The sequence below is a fragment of the Hibiscus syriacus genome, unplaced genomic scaffold (assembly GCF_006381635.1).
Source record: "Hibiscus syriacus cultivar Baekdansim isolate YM2019G1 unplaced genomic scaffold, ASM638163v2 tig00110597_pilon, whole genome shotgun sequence".
Classification (NCBI taxonomy): domain Eukaryota; kingdom Viridiplantae; phylum Streptophyta; class Magnoliopsida; order Malvales; family Malvaceae; genus Hibiscus; species Hibiscus syriacus.
Window position 1 is genome coordinate 1,949,314 of NW_024062795.1, and position 7,763 is coordinate 1,957,076.

The 7,763-nt window shown below is 36.9% G+C and overlaps 1 non-coding gene across 1 annotated transcript; it reads right to left on the reverse strand.

The window, feature by feature from the left end:
- Window positions 1-7,474: 7,474 nt before the first annotated feature.
- Window positions 7,475-7,547, reverse strand: TRNAE-CUC. The gene has a single exon. It is a non-coding gene; the product is annotated as a tRNA-Glu (tRNA).
- Between the last annotated feature and the right edge of the window lie 216 nt (window positions 7,548-7,763).

Here is a 7,763-nt window from a genome sequence, read left to right on the forward strand (position 1 = left end):
TCTCATAATTCACCATAATTCTTGAATCAAAGAATTTCATCAAATTTTCCATGTTCCTAGTTCAATTCTATCACCTCTAACTCTTAATTAACCCTTTGACTAGTCAATCCATCCTTAGAACTTCAAAACCTTTCTATAACAAAATTTCATTCTGAACTCTTAATAGAAATTCCTTTATATTTCTCTTTCTTGGTGTTTTAAGCTTATATAAGCTTTACTTAAGCTTATATACATAACACCCAAATAATCAAAACCTACTTAATATTCAAGAAATCAACAACTAAAATCAAACTTACCCTTAACAATGGAAGCCAACGTGAAGAAGGAAGAAGAAGAAATAAGCTTTCCAGAAAACTCTCCCCATTCCCACATGTTGTCTTTCTAAATAAGGGAGATAAAAATATCCTCCAAGCCAAATTACCATAATAACCTAAATCCTTTCATATTTACCCTTTATCCAATATTGAAATATTCTTATAAAATCCTTAAACTTTTTAATTTCCTAAATTAATCCCCAAATTTCAAAAATTCTTATTTTAGTCACTGACCAGGATTTCAGGATATTACATTTGGATTTGTTCTTCAGTTTTCCGCTATGTAAAATTGTAAACCCAAGCAGTGCTTTGTCTTTAAGCTTTTTATTTACAAAGGAAAATTGAGGAAGAATTGTTGGAACGCAACCCTATTGCGTTTATTTCTTAGCCTCTCCTCACTCTGCAATGGGTATTATTTTCTCTTTTGGGCTATTCAGAAGTAAGCTTTTCTTTTTCGCACTTTCTCATTTTTAGCTCACATTGTGTGTTTTTGTTGAAATTTTTATGTTTTTGGAATTACATGTCAAGGATATGGATATTCAATGTTAGTTTTGAACCAAAACTATCTAATTTTATTTCTTTATTCTTATCAAACTTTTAGTACTCCTTATGAAAGATATTCAGTCCATCAGATAAAATGAAAGAGGGTTCTAGGCTAATTTTTTTGATATTATTTTTGGTTTTTCTTTAATCAGGGAATTGGTTGTGTATTGACATAGTGAAATCGCCAGGCTCAATCCGAGATACTGCTGGTACTAGTTTACTCGGAATTGTATGATCCGACCTGTGGTTTTCGGCATCTTGTGAACTCGTATTCTTTTTAATAAGTTCATGTTGATTATGGGACTGATATATGCATGCACGCAACTCGAAAGGCATCATGACATGGTAATATTTTGGAGCAACTACTTGATATGTTGCCCGGTCATTGCACATTTTCACCTTCATTTCTGGCATATATATGTTTGTTGCAGTGTCCTCTATGTTTACAATGTCTTTTATTGCTGACATGCCATGAATTTACAAGAATATGGAGTCTTATGGATTTTAGTTCTGCTATATGCTTTAGATTCTCATCATTTTTGGCTATTGAGGAACATTAAACATGGAGCATTAGAAGCAATTATATTAAAAGGGTAGGCCATTAATGCATTTGCAACTGGTAATGTTGTATTTGGCATCTAATGTCTATCTTAAACAACCCATTTGACGCCTTAGCTTTTGGAGTGACTATGACCGAACCTCTGTCCCTTTATTTATTAAGTCCTCATTTTGAATGAGTTATTAATTGATATTCTTGGTTTTTTAGTTATTGCTTTTGTATGATGTAGTTCTATGAACTAAAACTCTTTACAATTTTCGCAGCCGTTGGATGCATGCTCAAGTTCCATCCAAACCTATTAGATTGTCATACCAAAGTGCGACAGCTACGAACAAGACAATTGGCCTGTTACTTTACTTCAACGGTTTATGCAATATCCGTGATAGGTGCACTTTTCATGTTCAAAGTGCAACAGCCGTTGGATGTGCATACAATAAACCTCAAATTTATATTGAAGTAAACATGTCAAATAACAAATTCATGTTCAAAATTCCAAACACTTCAATACATTTTAAACCCCAAATTCCAAAATATTTTAATTGCATTCTAAACCCTAAATTAAAGTATTTTAGAATTTAGGGTTTAAAATGTAATTAAATTATTTTAGAATTTGGGGTTTAAAATGTAATTAAATTATTTTAAATTTGGGTTTAAAATAAAATTGAGGATTGTGTTGTAAGTTTTAAAAGTTGGGGACCTAAATGCAAGCGCTTGAAAAATTTAGTGACCATATTGCAAACGTACTAATGGTAGTAACGACGTCATACGGCAGGTTACGTCGGGGACCATATTGCAAACGGACTAAATGTTGGAGAACTGTACTGTAAGTTTTAAAAGTTGGGGGACCTAATGCAAGTTTTAGAAAAGTTCAGTGCCCATTACTATACTTACTCTTCTTTTAATTAGGCATGATATCAGAAAATTATGTAACATTTTTTTGAATTGGAAAAGAGGCCTAGAAGATTACATTAAACTCTTAATACGAGTGGCCAAAGCGTCACACTCTACCAGCTCGAAAACATCCGGAGGAAAAAGAGCGACGTTCAAAGAGACATGGTCCGCAAGCCTTGTAAGTTTGTCTGCACCTTGTTACATTCCCTTGGGAACCATTTAATTTAGTGGTCCACGATTGCATCTCAAGTTGTACATCGCACGCACCAAAGCCATATTGCTATCGACTCCATCTTTATCCTCGATCATCTTGATTGCATTTAGGCAGTCATTTTGGACAATCACTCGTTCATAACCATTTTCCCATGCAATCTTTAAACCATGAATATTCCCCACAATTCGGCTTGGAGTGATGAGCAGTAACCAGTCGAATGAGTAAAGCCCAAGATCCAATTTCCTTCACAATCTCGAAAGACTCCTGCTGCAGCACTTCTTGATGTATCAGTTGAGGCAGCTCCATCAGTATTAAGACAGAACCATCCAGGTGGGGGTTTTGACCACCAACAGACACAGCAGGGTTCGTTGAATTAGCAGTGGGGTGTAACTTGCAATTATTAGTGTTTTGCCCATCCTAACTTTGGCTGAAAACTGCTCCAGCGAAAGGCATTCAAGAGTGAACGTGTGGTTGCACCTTCGTTTCCATAGATGCCATGCTAAGGAGAGAAAAAGAAAGTGCCATGGAATGTTCCAAACATTTGCAATCGATTTCTGCTCTATGTTACTCAGTAACCAAGTATCAAAATCCATAGCAAAAACTAACCTCCGGTGAGTAGGGATAATGCATGACCATAATTTTCTTACTTTATCGCAATCTCTTAGAACATGTAAGATAGATTCTTGTGGATCCACAAAGGGAGCAAGAAGCATCTAGAGTCAAACTTTCTAAATTCGTCATGAGACGATGATGGAGAGCAGACCAATGAACACCCTAATTCGTTGTGGCACTTGCATCCGCCAAACATTGCTCCATTTGCAGTTTCGGTGGGACCAAGTTTGAGATGCTAAGGATTCATAAGCAGAGCAACATTGAATTCAGGATACATTCCATCTCCACATACATTATTTTGTTCATCACCTGCCATGGGGGTTTAATGGCAATAATGTGGCATATGGCATCCTCATGAAGTAAGGTCCTTAGATAGTCAAGGTTCCAATCACCTTTCGATTACTAATCGCCAAATTGCATTGAGGGATGACTTGAACAGAATCTAAGAAATGTTCACGAAGGGCACCGATTTTTGGCACCCAAACTCGTTCCAAACTTGATTCCAGCACCCGCCCAAAGGACCATGCTACATTGGGTCGAAAGAGATTCCAAATATTTGAAAGGAGAGCCATAAATAAGAGCTTACTGGCCGATAAATAGAGTGAGGGAAAAGATCATGTATCTTGTATTTCTGTCGCAAAAGCCGAATCCAAACTCATCCGGTTTACTAATTACAGCAAAACAGATTTCATTATAAGATTTGGTTATGTAATCGAACACGATGCAACCCCAAGCCACCATTAGGTATTTTTATTTTATTTCTAACATTCTATTTAAAGTCAAAAGATCTATCTATAATAAAATAATTAATTAATAAACAATTAACGTTCTAAATATGAGTTTTTTATCTTAAAATAAATGTAAAGGGTCGAAAAACTAAATAAAATAGAACAAAATGGCTATATAGTCAACGTTAGAGACTTTTACCTTAAAAAAATGTCGAGGTTAAAATATTCCAATCAAACAATATCCCTTATCAAGATGGCGAAGATGGATTAACCCGTGTTTATCGACAACATCTATCTTAGTGCTGGTGAACGGCTCTCCATCGAGTAATTTCAGGATTAAAAGAGGGCTACACATCAAGGTGTTATTGTCTCCGCTTCTATTCACCTTATAGGGGAAGCTTTGAGCGGATGCTTGAGAAAAGCTTCTGAAGTGGGGCTGTTTGAGGGAGTCTTGGTAGGCTCAGAGGGATTGCATCTATCACATATCCAGTTCGCAGATTTGATCGTTTGCTTAGGAGAATTTGGAATTAATGAAAATATTAAAAGGCTTTTGAGAGTGTTCAAAGTAGCTTCGGGTTAAGGCTCAATATGCGGAAGTCAAGAGTTTTGGAGTAAACATCGAAGCGAGGTGGGCAGAAGCAATTCTTTGTGATTGAGGTTCTTTTCCTACCACGTACCTGGGTCTTTCGCTGAGTCGTTGAGCAATTCAGTTGATTTGGAAGCCTGTAAATGGACAAATTCCTGCTAGACTTGAAGAGTAAAAGGAAAGCTTATTTCTTCCGAAGGTTGCCTTATTTGGTAAATATGTTGTAGCTAATATTTGATTTTCTTCGTTGTTTTAGATGCCCGTAGCTGTAGCTTCCAAGCTTTACAAAATGATCGCAGATTTCTTATGGGGTTCGAACAAGGGCAGAGCAATCATGGGTAAAATGGAAGATATTTGTAAACCAAAGCTCTTTGAAGGTTTGGGATGTATCGATATGAGAATAAAAAATGACTCTTTATTGGACAAGTGAATCTGGAGATTTGGGCGAGAACCTGATATATGGAGGAAAATAGTGGTCGCAAAAACGGTCATGATCATTTTGCATTGCTACCTAAACTAGAGTCGTTGAGAAGAGCGTGTTGGATGTGGAGAAACATCACGTCTCCTTGTCTAGGTCCGAAGATTTGTTCTCGAATAAATGCAGATGTGTCATTGAGGATGGTAGTTTTATTGACTTTTGGAAAGATTGGACCGAGGTTTCGTCGCTTAGATTGTCTTTCCCAGAATCTACAATGTGGTTGTTAGAAAAGTTGACAAAATTTCAGATTTTGATTCTAAAGTAATGAGGTGTGGGTTTGGAATATTGCTATTCAAAGGATTTTATTCAAGTGTGAGTTTAGCGTTGGGATGTGTTTATGAAGACGATAACAGAGCAGTTCGCGGTTGTCCAGCTAAGGATCTTTTGAGATGGGTCGGTTCATCGGATGGGTCGTACTCCCCGAGTGTTTTTGGCAAATGAAGCGAGCATTGAGTATGAGAAAGATTGGTATGGAACTTAGTTTTGGGCGAATTAACTCCTCCAAAGGTTGAAGCCTTTGTTTGGAGGATTGTTCGTCAACGTATTCTGACCCTTGTTAATTTAGCTAATCGGGGGGTGATCAGGTTGAATTCTTGTCTCTGTGTTTTTGCCAAAAGGAGCAGGAGACGGTTAACCCTTGTTTGTCACTCGTTTGGAGGATTTGGCAAAGGTGGGTTATGCTTTGGAATATTAACTTTGTTGTCCTGGGCGGGGCAAATGTCTAATTATTCCTGCAGATTAGTTTGGCGTTTGACTATTTGGAATTATCTGGTCTATTGGTTGTGCAGAAATGAAGTGTATTTAGTAACAAAAGTTTTACCGTTGATCAAATATTGATTTGGCTTCATGAGGATTGGTTTTTGGTTAAGAGCTTATGGCCATTATCTTGCCCTTCGGTCCTTGATTTTGTCAGATATCCTTGCCTAGCTGCTGCTAGTGGATAGTCGTCTCGAATCTTTGTTCAGTTGAATGTAGTTGAACTAGCTTTGTATGGCATTTTTGTTGTGTGACCGTGTGGTTGTAGTGGTGTTGTTGCTTGTTTCAGCTGTTTGAGGGTGCAGGTTCTCTTAAGCGTGGAAGCAGTTGGGGTTATGCTCCGTTTGTGGGCTATTGGCTCTGCTGTGTTTCGTTTAGCACTAATTTAGTTTTTGCTGGTAGTTGTGAATTGCAGCTATGCTTTGCTTCGTTTTCTTAATCAGTTTCTGGACATTAAACTGCAAGTAAAGTTCGAAGGACTTAAAATTTGGCTTTTCTCATTCCGTGGTTTGTTTGAAGCTTGGTGTTGTAGCTTGGAGAGTGCTTTCGCCTTTATTTCTTTAAGCCTACTGCGTTGGTGGGTAGATTTTGGGAACTCTTTACTGGTTTCGTTTCTCATTCTGGTGTGTTTGACCTTGGTCTATTTGTTGGTCTATTTGTGGTTGAGTTTTAGTGGTGAAAGAATGATGTGTATTGACATCGATTTAGGACACTTTTTCTTCCACTTAGGTTTAGGGACTTTTATTTGAATCATACAAAACCCCCTTTTCAAAAAAAAAAAAAAAAAACAAGCAATAGCTGGTTCTCGACAATATTACCAAAACTTTATACATTGTATAATGTGAATATGGAGTAGAATTCTCGTTGCAATTTATGACTAACTTTAACGATGCACTCGTCATCCTCTCGATATTACGGTTGTTACTTCTAATCTCTCTGGGTACTTAGAAGCCAATAAAACTCAAGTACAATGATCAAAGCTGTATAATAGAATAGAAATAGAAATGATATTAATAGAAGATCCAATTCACAAATAATCCAAATCATTAAGAACACAGTAGATAACATTCAATGGAGTTCATCAAACCAGAAATTAAATGGAAATAGCTCTCTTTAAACTAATTCGACCAATCTCTCATGGATCCTTGATCACGTGGGTCAACTTTCTGTCGTCAAAAGTTGCTGATCAGTTGACTCCGACGAAACTAATCCCAACAAATGCTGAAGAGAAAAGAAATTATGAAGGTGATTTAGTCTCAACAGTCTGTCCTCATGGAAAGTCATTACTTGATGTGGATAGCGTTATGTCCATTGTGATAATCTTTCAAGTATCCCAATGCGGCAAAATAAGCAGCACACGTCTGATTCTCCTGGACTCGATAGAAGATCTGCATCAGACCTAATGAGTTAGCATTGGTGAAACAAGACCATGGTAAACAATGGTCAACTTACACTCTTCATCTTCAACATTGAAAACAAAAAAAAACTCCATTGTCATAGGTAGCATCTAGTGCCGAATTAAGCCAATCAGAACCATTATTGAACTCAAAAGTCTTACATGCAAAACAAACTTACATAAATTTTGAAGCCACTCATCCATAAAAGAAAGATGACACATTTTGGGAGGTTGCATTCACCTAAAATTCCATAAATGCGACAACTTAAAGGTTCTTGATTAAAAGGAAAGCGAAGCTGTATGGTTGAGAAGGCAAATAAGCCAAGAAACGAGGATAATACAAAAATTTCATGTTTTCAGGAGATATACTGGGCTAACACCGAAAAGAAAAAAAAAATTCCGTTGCCGGGACTTGAACCCGGGTCTCTCGGGTGAGAGCCGAGTATCCTAACCAACTAGACTACAACGGATTGGTTTTAAGTGATGTATAATAATAATACTTATTAGTTTACTGTCAGCGAGTTTGGTTTAGTGTGTTTTCCCTTCCCTATCCGTTGAGTTGGCAATGGATTAGTCTTCTAATTGTTGTTTTGATTGTATACTCTTTAAGGTTTTCTTCAAGCTGCGCTGTTAATTGGGTGCTAAGAAAAGACAATGAAATGTTGAAGGAATGAATTCATTTTAGA